Below are 10,965 nucleotides of genomic sequence, written 5' to 3'. Positions count from 1 at the left end.
GCTCAATATTTTAAAATCTCTCAATGTAAACAATCCTATTAACAACCTAAAAAAGAAAAATTACATGAGCATATCAACCAATGGGAAGAAAAAGCATTTGACAAAATTCACCATCCATTTATGATTAAAAAGAAAACTCAGAAAAAAAACAGGAATGGAGAGGAACTTCCTCAACTTGATGAATATTTACAAAAATCTGTAGCTAACATTATACTTAAAGGTAAAAGACCAAATGTTTTCCCTCTAAGCTTGGGAACCTGACAAGGATGTCTGTTCTCAATACTCTTAGTCAACATAGTGCTGGAAGTTCTAGCTAGGGCAAAAAGGCAAAAAAGGAAATAAAAAGCATACAGATTAGAAAAAAAAAAAAAAAGAAAACTATATTGCAGATGCCATGATTCTCTATGAAGAAAATTCCAAGGAATCTTCAAAAAAACTTCTAGATCTAATAAGTAAGTTTAGCAAGTTTGAAGGATATGAGGTAAACATACAAAAGTCAATCAATTGTATTCCTATATTCTGGCACCAAGTATGTGGACACTAAAATTAATTACAATGCCACATACAATTGTTCAAAAAAATACTTAAATCTAACAAAGCATGTATAGGATTTTTTTTTACACCAAAAACCACACAATGCTGATGAAAGAAATCAATCAGATCTGTATAAATGAAGAGATATACTGTATTTATGTATTGAAAGATTTAACTGATGAGTGTGGTGGCTCACTCCTGTAATCCTAGCACCTTGGGAGACTGAGGTTGGGGGATTGCTTGAAGTCAGGACTTGGAGACCAGCTGGGGCAACAGTGAGACCCTCTCTTATGCACCTGTAGCACTAGCTACTTAGGAGCCTGAGGTGGGAGGTTCGCTTAAGCCCAAGAGGTTGAAGCTGCAGTGAGCTATGATTGCATCATTGCATTCCAGCCTGGGCAACAGAATGAGACCATGTCTCTACATTTTAAAAATAAACAAAAAATATTTAACATAGGCTGGGCACGGTGGCTCATGCCTTTAATCTCAGCACTTTGGGAGGCTGAGGTGGGCAGATCACGAGGGCAGGTGATTGAGACCATCCTGGCTAACACGGTGGAACCCCGTCTCTACTAAAAACACAAAAAATTAGCTGGGCATGGTTGCAGGTGCCTGTAGTCCCAGCTACTCAGGAGGCTGAGTCAGGAGAATGGCGTGAACCCGGGAGGTGGCAGTGAGCGGAGATTGTGCCACTGCACTCCAGCCTGGGCGACACAGGGAGACTCCGTCTCAAGAAAAAAAAAAAAAGATTTTACATAATAAATATTGTCAATTCTCCCTAAATTGATGTACATATACAGCATAGTTCTTATTAAAAATCCCAGCAAGTTTTTTGGGAAATATACACCAGACTATTTTAAATTTTATATTTTAAGGCAGAGGAGCTAGAACTGCCACAACAATTTGAAAGATAAATTGGGAGAAATTAGTCTACATGATTTCAAGACTTATCTTACAGCTACAATAAAACAAGATTGTGTGGTGGAAGAAAAGACATATGGACCAATAAAACAGAATAGAGAACCTAGAAATAGCTCCACACAAATGACCCCACCTGCTTCTTGACAAAGGTGCCAAAGGAATTCAGTGGAGGAAAGACAGCCCCTTCCCTTCCTTCCTTCCTTCCTTCCTTCGAGACAGAGTTTTGCTCTTGTTGCCCAGGCTGGAGTGCAGTGACGCGATCTCATCTCACCTCAAACTCCGCCTCCCGGGTTCAAGTGATTCTCCTGCCTCACCCTCGCAAGTAGCTGGGATTATGGGTACATGCCACCACACCTGGCTAATTTTGTATTTTTAGTAGAGATAGGGCTTCTTCATGTTGACCAGGCTGGTCTCGAACTCCCGACCTCAGGTGATCTGCCCGCCTCAGCCTTCCAAAGTGCTGGGATTACAGGCGTGAGCCACTGCGCCCGGCCGAAAGATAGCCTTTTCTATAAATGGTTTTGAAGCAATTAGACATCCACAGACAGACAAAATACAGAAGAATTTTTTTTTAAACCCTCAAGTCTCATACCTTATGCAAAAGTTAACTCAAAATGGGTCAAGATTTAAACGTAAAAGGTAAAGCTATAAAATTTTTAGAAGAAAATCATCAGGGCTGGGCACAGTGGCTCATGCCTGTAATTCCAGCACTTCGGGAGGACAGCATGGGCAGATCTTGAGGTCAGGAGATTGAGACCATCCTGGCTAACATGGTGAAACTGCATCTCTACTAAAAATACAAAAATTAGCGAGGCATGGTGGCCCGCACCTGTAGTCCCAGCTACTTGGGAGGCTGAGGCAGGAGAATCGCTTGAACCCGGGAGGTGGAGGTTGCAGTGAGCCAAGATCAGGCCACTGCACTCCAGCTGGGGCAACAGAGCAAGACTCCGTCTCAGAAACAAAAAAGAAAAAAGAAAAAGAAAAAAAAAGAAAGAAAATCATCAGGATTTAGGCATAAGCAAAGAGTTCTTAGCCTTGACACCGAAAGCTTTTACACCAAAAGCTTTTACTCTGCAAAAGACTCCGTTAAGAGGATAAGAAGTCAAGCTACAGACCAGACAGAGAGAAAATATTTACAAGCCACATATCTGATAAAATACTCATATCTGGATTATATAAGGAGCTCTCAAAACTCAGAAGGAAAAAATTCAATCCAATTAGAAAAGAAGCAAAAGAAATGAAAAAATTCATTAAAGAGAATCTACAGATAGCAAATAAGTATATGAAAAAGTATGCAATATCATTAGTCATAGGGAAATGCAAAAAATCATAAGATAGAATTACATGCCTATCAGAATAGCTGAAATAAAAATATTTGAATTAGCTCATTGAACTCACCTGCAGCTCTCGGGGTTCCTGTGTCTTTCTTCGTTGTTGGAGCCAGGCCTACATGCCAGCAACCATGTCGAAGGGACCTGCAGTTGGTATTGATCCTGGCATCAGCTAGTCTTGTGTGGGTGTTTTCCAGCAAGGAAAAGTAGAGATAATTGCCAATGATCAGGGAAACCGAACCACTCCCAGCTCTGTTGCCTTTACGGACACTGAACAATTGATTGGTGATGCCACAGAGAATCAAGTTGCAATGAACTCCACCAACATGGTTTTTGATGCCAAACGTCTGATTGCGCACAGATTTGATGATGCTGTTGTCCAGTCTGAGATGAAGCACTGGCCCTTCATGGTGGTGAATGATGCTGGCAGGCCCAAGGTCCAAGTAGAATACAAGGGAGAGACCAAAAGCTTCTATCCAGAGAAGGTATCCTTTATGGTTCTGACAAATATGAAGGAAATTGCAGAAGCCTACCTTGGGAAGACTGTTACCCATGCTGTGGTCACAGTGCCAGCTTACTTTAATGACTCTCAGCATCAGGCTACCAGAGATGCTGGAACTATTATTGGTCTCAATGTACTTAGAATTATTAATGAGCCAACTGCTGCTGCGTATGGCTTAGACAAAAGGTTGAAACAGAAAGAAATGTGCTGATCTTTGACCTAGGGGGTAGCACTTTTGATGTGTCAATCCCTTGGCATCGAAACGGCTGGTGGAGTCATGACCATCCTCATCAAGTATAATACTACCATTCTTACCAAGCAGACATAGATCCTCACTACCTATTCTGGCAACCAGCCTGGTGTGCTTATTCAGGTTTATGAAAGTGAGCGTGCCATTTTGAGGATGGAATCTTTAAGGTCAAATCTACAGCCAGAGACACTCACTTGGGTGGAGATTTTGACAACCTAGTGTTCAACCATTTTATTGCTGAGTTCAAGCACAAGCATAAGAAGGACATCAGTGAGAATAAGAGAGCTGTAAGATGCCTCCGTACCGCTTGTGAACATGCTAAGCATACTCTCTCTTCCAGCACCCAGGCCATATTGGTATCGATTGTCTCTATGAAGGAATCAACTTCTATACCTCCATTACCCGTGCCTGATTTGAAGAATTGAATGCTGACCTGTTCCATGGCACTCTGGACCATGTAGAGAAAGCCCTTCAAGATGCCAAATTAGACAAGTGACAGATTCATGATATTGTCCTGGCTGGTGGTTCTACTCGTATCCCCAAGATTCAGAAGCTTTTCCAAGACTTCTTCAATGGGAAAGAACTGAATAAGGGCATCAACCCTGATGAAGCTGTTGCGTATGGTATAGCTGTCCAGGCAGCCATTCTGTGTGGAGACAAGTCTGAAAATGTTCAAGATTTGCTGCTGTTTGATGTTACTTGTCTTTTCCTTGGTATTGAAACTGCTGGTGGAGTCACATGACCATCCTCATCAAGTGTAATACTACCATTCTTACCAAGCAGACACAGATCCTCACTACCTATTCTGACAACCAGCCTGGTGTGCTTATTCAGGCTTATGAAGGTGAGCATGCCATGACCAAGCATAACAACCTGCTTGGCAAGTTTGAACTCACGGGCATACCTCCTGCGCCCCGAGGTGTTCTTCAGATTGAAGTCACTTTTGACATTGATGACAATGGCATCCTCAATGTCTCTGCTGTGGACAAGAGTACAGGAAAACAGAACAAGATTACCATCACTAATGACAAGGGCTGTTTGAACAAGAAAGACATTGAACGTATGGTCCAGGAAGCTGAGAAGTACAAAGCTGAAGATGAAAAGCAGAGGGACAAAGTATCATCCAAGAATTCACTTGAGTCCTATGCATTCAACATGAAAGCAACTGTCAAAGATGAGAAACTTCAAGGCAAGATTAACGATGAGGACAAAGAGAAGATTCTGGACAAGTGTAATGAAATTATCAACTGGCTCAATGTGAACGAGACTGCCGAGAAGGAAGAATTTGAACGTCAGCAGAAAGAGCTGGAGAAAGTCTGCAACCCCATCATCACCAAGCTGTACCAGAGTGCAGGAGGCATGCCAGGACGAATGCCTGGGGGATTCGCTGGTGGTGGAGCTCCTCCCTCTGGTGGTGCTTCCTCAGGGCCCACCATTGAAGAGGCTGATTAAGCCAATGCAAGTATAGATGTAGCATTGTTCCATCAATATAAAACATTGAAAGATCTAAATTTGTAGCAAATTCTGTGGCAGTTTAAAAAAGTTCAGCTGCTATAGTAAGTTATGGGGCCTTCTCAATACTTGAATATGGAACATGTGCACAGGGGGAAGGAAATAACATTGCACTTTATAAACACTGTATTGTAAGTAGAAAATTCAATATCTTAAATAAAACTATTTAAAATTGGCACCATAAAAATATTTGAATTAATAATGCAAGAATGTTTCTTCTCACCATTCCAATTTGTCATTATACTGTAAGTCCTAGCTAGTACGTCAAGAAAAGAAAAGGAAATAAAGGGTATAGAAATTGAGAAGAAAGAAAGAAAACTTTATTTGCAGATTATATGATTGTCTATGTAGAAAATTCAAAAAATTCACATACACAAAAACTTGATCTAATAAATGATTATACGAGGTTGCAGGATACAAGGTTAATACACAAGTCAGTTGCTTTCCTATATACCAGCAGTGAACAATTGGAATTTATAATTAAAAACGTATGACCATTTACATTAGCACCCCCAAAAATGAAATACTTACATATAAATCTAACAAAATGTGTGCAAGGAAACTACATGAGAAAAACTATAAAACTCTGATGAAAGAAATCAACAATCTAAGTAAGTGAAGAGAAAGTCGACGTTCACGAACAGGAAGACTCAATATGGTTAAGATGTCAGTTCTTTCCAAATAATCCGTCAGTTCAATGCAATCACAGTCAAAATCCCAGCAAGTTATTTTGTGGATATTAACAAACTGATTCTAAAGTATATATAGGAAAGCGAAAGACCAAGGATACCCAACAAATATTGAAGTAGATAAAGCACAAAGTTGGAGAATGATACTATCCAACTTCAAGACATGCTATAAAGCTACAGTAATCAAGACTGTGGTGCTAGTGAAAGAATAGACAAATAGACCCATGGAACAGAAGAGAGAGCCCAGAAATAGACCCATATAAATATAGTCAAATGATCTTTGACAAAGGACCAAAAGCAATCCAATGGAGAAAGGACAGTATTTCCAACAAACGTTGCTGAGAACAACTGGACATAAAAATACAAAAAAAAAAAAAGATACAGACCTTATTCTTTTCACAAAAAGATAATTAATAGTGGATCACGAACCTAAATGTAAAATGCTAAACTGTAAAACTTTTAGAACATAATATAGGAGAAAATCTAGATGATCTTGGGTTTGGTGATGACATTTTAGATACACTAAAAATACAATCTATGAAAGAAAAATATATTTTATTAAAATGAAAACTTCTGTGAAAGATATTGTTAAGGGAATGAAAAGACAAGCCACAGACTGGGAGAAAATCTTTGCAAAACACATATCCAATAAAGAATTTGTGCACAAAATACACAAAGAGCTCTTAACACTCAACAGTAAGAAAACAAACAGTCCAATTAAAAAGTGGGCAAGCGGCTGGTCACGGTAGCTCATGCCTGTAATCCTAGCACTTTGGGAGGCTGAGGCGGGTGGATCACGAGGTCAGGAGATAGAGACCATCCTGGCTAACACGGTGAAACCCCGTCTCTACTAAAAATACAAAAAATTAGCCGGGCATGGTGGCGGGCCCCTCTGGTCCCAGCTACTCGGGAGGCTGAGAAAGGAGCATGGCGTGAACCCGGGAGGCAGAGCTTGCAGAGAGCCGATATCATGCCACTGCACTCCAGCCTGGGTGACAGAGCGAGACTCCATCTCAAAAAAAAAAAAAAAAGTGGGCAAAAGATCTGAACAGACATCTCACCAAAGGAGATATACACATGACAAATAAGCAAATGAAAATATGCTTAATATCACACATCATTAGGGAATACACATTAAAATAGTAAGATACCACAGCATATTCATCAAAATAAGAGCGAACATTCATAATAGTGACACACCAAATGGTGGGGAGGAGGTAGAACAATAGCAGCCCTCATTCATTGATGGTAGGAATGCAAAATGATATAGCCACTTGGAAGAATGTCTGTTTTTTTTTTTGTAAATAGTTTTTGGGGGAACAAGTGGTGTTTAGTTACATGGATAAGTACTTTACTGGTGATTTCTGAGATCTTGGTGCACCCATCACACGAGTGGTGTACACTGTGCCCAATGTGTAGGATTTTGTCCCTCACCTGAATGTCTGTTTCTTAACGTAGTCTTACCACATGACCAAGCAGTTGCACTCCTTGGTATTTACCCAAGTAGTTGGAAACATATCCACACCAAAATCTGCACATGATTGTTTATAGAGGATTTATTCTTAATTGCCACAACTTGGAAGCAACCAAGATATACTTCAGTAGGTGACTAGATAAACAAACTGGTACGTGGATTCAATGAAGTATTATTCAGGGTGAAAAGAAATGAGCTACCAAGCCATGAAAAGACATAAAGGAACCTTAAAAGCTTACGGCTATGTGAAAAATATCAATCTAAAAAAAATCATGTGCCATATGATTCTAACTATATGACATTCTAGAAAAGGTGAAATTATAGACACAGTAAAGATAGTAGTTGCCAAAGGGTGAGGGGGATGGAAGGGTGAATAGGCAGAGCACAGAGGATTTTTAGGGCAGTGAAACTATTTTGTAGAGTGTATTTGGGTACTGTGTACATATTTTGATATTGTATGGGGGATGCATGACACATTATGCATTTGATAAAATCCAGAGAACTATATAACAGGAAGAGAACCCTAGTATAAACTGTGGACTTCAGTTAATAACATATCAATATCTAGGTTATAATTAAGTTAATAATGTATCAAATTAGTTAATGAAAACTGTAACTAATAATTTAGTGAATAATATATCAATATTGATTTGTTTATTGTAACAAATGTACTACATTAATGGGAGATGTTGCTAATGAAAACTGCTGAGGTGGCAGGGGAAGAGAGGGAGAGGAAGTCTGTGAGGACTCTGCACTCTGTTCAATTTGTCTGAAAAAATATAACTGCTCTAAAATACATCTATTAACTCTTAAAAATAGTTAAATCTTCCATAAAGGAGGATTTTTTTTTTTTTTTTGAGACGGAGTCTCACTCTGTCGCCCAGGCTGGAGTGCAGTGGTGCAATCTCGGCTCACTGCAAGCTCCGCGTCCTGGGTTCAAGCAATTCTCCTGCCTCAGCCTCCCGAGTAGCTGGGATTACAGGTGCCTGTCACCACGCCCGGCTAATTTTTTGTATTTTTAGTAGAGATGGGGTTTCACCATCTTGGCTAAGCTGGTCTTGAACTCCTAACCTCGTGATCCACCTGCCTCGGCCTCCCAAAGTGTTGGGATTACAGGCGTGAGCCCAGCCCAGAAAGGAGAATTCTAATAATTCTAAATAATTTATGTAGATATTTCTCCCTCAAGGAGATGGAGCTTAACTCTTAACCATTTGAGTACTGGTCGGCACTCAATAACTTGCCTTTGGACCGTAAAGTATGGAAAGGGAGGAAAAGGTTAACTTTATAGGAGAGAGACCTGGCAAACGCCCTTACCCAGGTGATAAGGTCGACGTCATCAGTCATGTCAACTGCATGTATGTCCCTTTAATACCATGTGGTGAGAATGGCACTGCCCCTTTGTGGTAATCCTCCCAAAATCCATTACCCCAGTCTTGTCATGAGAAAAACATCAAACAAACCCAAATTGAGGGATATTCTACACAGTACCTGGCCAGCATTCCTCAAAACTGTCAAGGTTATCCAAAACAAGGAAAGTCTGAGAAACTCTCACAGACAAGCAAAGCTAAGGAGACATGACAAAGAAAAGTAATGTGGTATCCAGAGTCAGAAGGACAGTGGGGCAAACTAGTCACATGCGAATAAACTGCAGAGTTTAGTTAGTACAAGTGTGCCGGTGCCGGCTCCTTAGTTGTGACAAAGGTTCCATAAAATGAAGAGATGTTAACAGTAGGGGAAACTGGGCGAGGGGTGTATGAGAAGTCTGTACAATCTTCGCAACTTTTCTGTAAATCTAGAACTATCTTAAAATGAAAGTTTGATTTGAAATAATGTGGGAAAAAATAGTGACAGACCAAATGCTGGTGAGGAGGATGTAGGGAAACTAGATCACTAATACAATGTGGAGGGAATGTAAAATGGTACCACCACTCTGGAAGAGTTTGGCAATTTCTTTAAAACTTTAAACACACAATTACCACACCACCCAACAATTGCATTTCTGGATATTTATCCCGGAGAAATGAAAACCTATGCTCACAAAAACTTGCACATGAATGTTTATAGAAGCTTTATGTGCAATAGTCCCATGCTGGAAACAACCTAGTTGTGTTTTAATGTATGAATGGTTAAACAAACTGTGATATATTCACAGCAGGGAGTACTGCTCAGCAGGAAAAAGGAAGGAGCTATTCATATACTCCACAACATGGATGGCTCTCCAGAGACTTATGCTGAGAAGAAAAAGCCAATGTCAGAAAGTTATATATGTATGAGTCCATTTATTTAACATTCTTGAAATGACAAAATCATAGAAATGGAGATGAAATGAGTGGTTGCCAGAGATTAAGGTTGAGAGAATGAGAGGAAAGTAGTTGTGGTTATAAGAAGGCAACATCAGGAATTCTGGTGGTGATAGAAATGTTGTGTATCTTGACTGTATCAATATCAATATCCTGGTTTGCCCAACAGTGCAAGACCCTGTCTCAAAAAAAAAAAAAAAAAGTAATGTATCTCTTTTATTTTATTTGAGATGGAGTTTCACTCTTTGTTGCCCAGGCTGGAGTGCAATGGCGCGATCTCGGCTCACTGCCACCTTCGCCTCTGGGGTTCAAGCGATTCTCCTGCTTCAGCCTCTGGAGTAGCTGGGATTACAGGCATGCACCACCAAGCCCGACTAATTTTGTATTTTTAGTAGAGACGGGGTTTCTCCATGTTGGTCAGGCTGGTCTTGAACTCCTGACCTCAGGTGATCCGCCCGCCTCATATCTTTTAACGAAATGAATAAGGCTTATTTATTTATTTATTTATTTATTTATTTACTGAGACGGTGTCTCATTCTGTCGCCCAGGCTGGAGTGCAGTGGCGCGATCTCGGCTCACTGCAAGCTCTGCCTCCCGGGTTCACGCCATTCTCCTGCCTCAGCCTCCTGAGTAGCTGGGACTACAGGCGCCCGCCACCACGCTCGGCTAATTTTTTTGTATTTTTAGTAGAGACAGGGTTTCACCATGTTAGCCAGGATGGCCTCGAGCTCCTGACCTTGTGATCCGCCCGCCTCGGCCTCCCAAAGTGCTGGAATTACAGGCGTGAGCCACCGCGCCCGGCTGAATAAGGCTTTTATCTTTAATTAATTCATGTACTCATGCATGATATTACTTGTTATTACAGTTAGACAAGGAATAGCATCCATTCTATTCGTACTTTTCATTTTTATAGAAGTAATGCTGGGAAACCTTGTTCACGTAAATAAGTTTGGATGGAGTTTTATTATAGCAATATGATTTAGCTCTCTGAACTCTTTCCAAGTTCTAAGCCAAAAATAACATACTGTTCTATCATCAAGAATTATTTTTAATAATATATCAGCTGACAACTCCATTAGGTCTTCTTCTGATGTTGTTGAAAGCAAATAATTGGAAAACATCTGACTTGCAAATATTTATTACCTAGTCTTTGTGGTCATTAAGTCCTCTTTTTCTGGGAAATCACCTAAAATACTTTATTAAGACTTATTAAATGATTGTTAATTATGCTTGTTATTCTTTCTCATAAAGACGTCTTCTAATTTGATATACTTAAAAAAGGTTGGAGAAGTTGAAATATCTTTCATTTCAATATAAGTTTACCATAACTTTTTTGTACATTGATTTTATATTATCATATACTTTATTTTTATTGTGGAAATCTTAAGAGCTGAAAATTTAGCACATTCAATTTATGGCACTTTAAGGTAATTGTTGAAGTGGGTCATAAAA

The 10,965-nt window shown here is 39.9% G+C and overlaps 1 pseudogene; it reads left to right on the top strand.

The window, feature by feature from the left end:
* The first annotated feature begins 2,917 nt into the window (after positions 1-2,917).
* Positions 2,918-4,990, top strand: LOC100585080 (annotated as a pseudogene).
* The last annotated feature ends 5,975 nt before the right edge of the window (positions 4,991-10,965 follow it).

Source organism: Nomascus leucogenys, chromosome 23 (genome assembly GCF_006542625.1).
Source record: "Nomascus leucogenys isolate Asia chromosome 23, Asia_NLE_v1, whole genome shotgun sequence".
Classification (NCBI taxonomy): domain Eukaryota; kingdom Metazoa; phylum Chordata; class Mammalia; order Primates; family Hylobatidae; genus Nomascus; species Nomascus leucogenys.
This window is presented reverse-complemented; position numbering and strand designations above follow the sequence as displayed.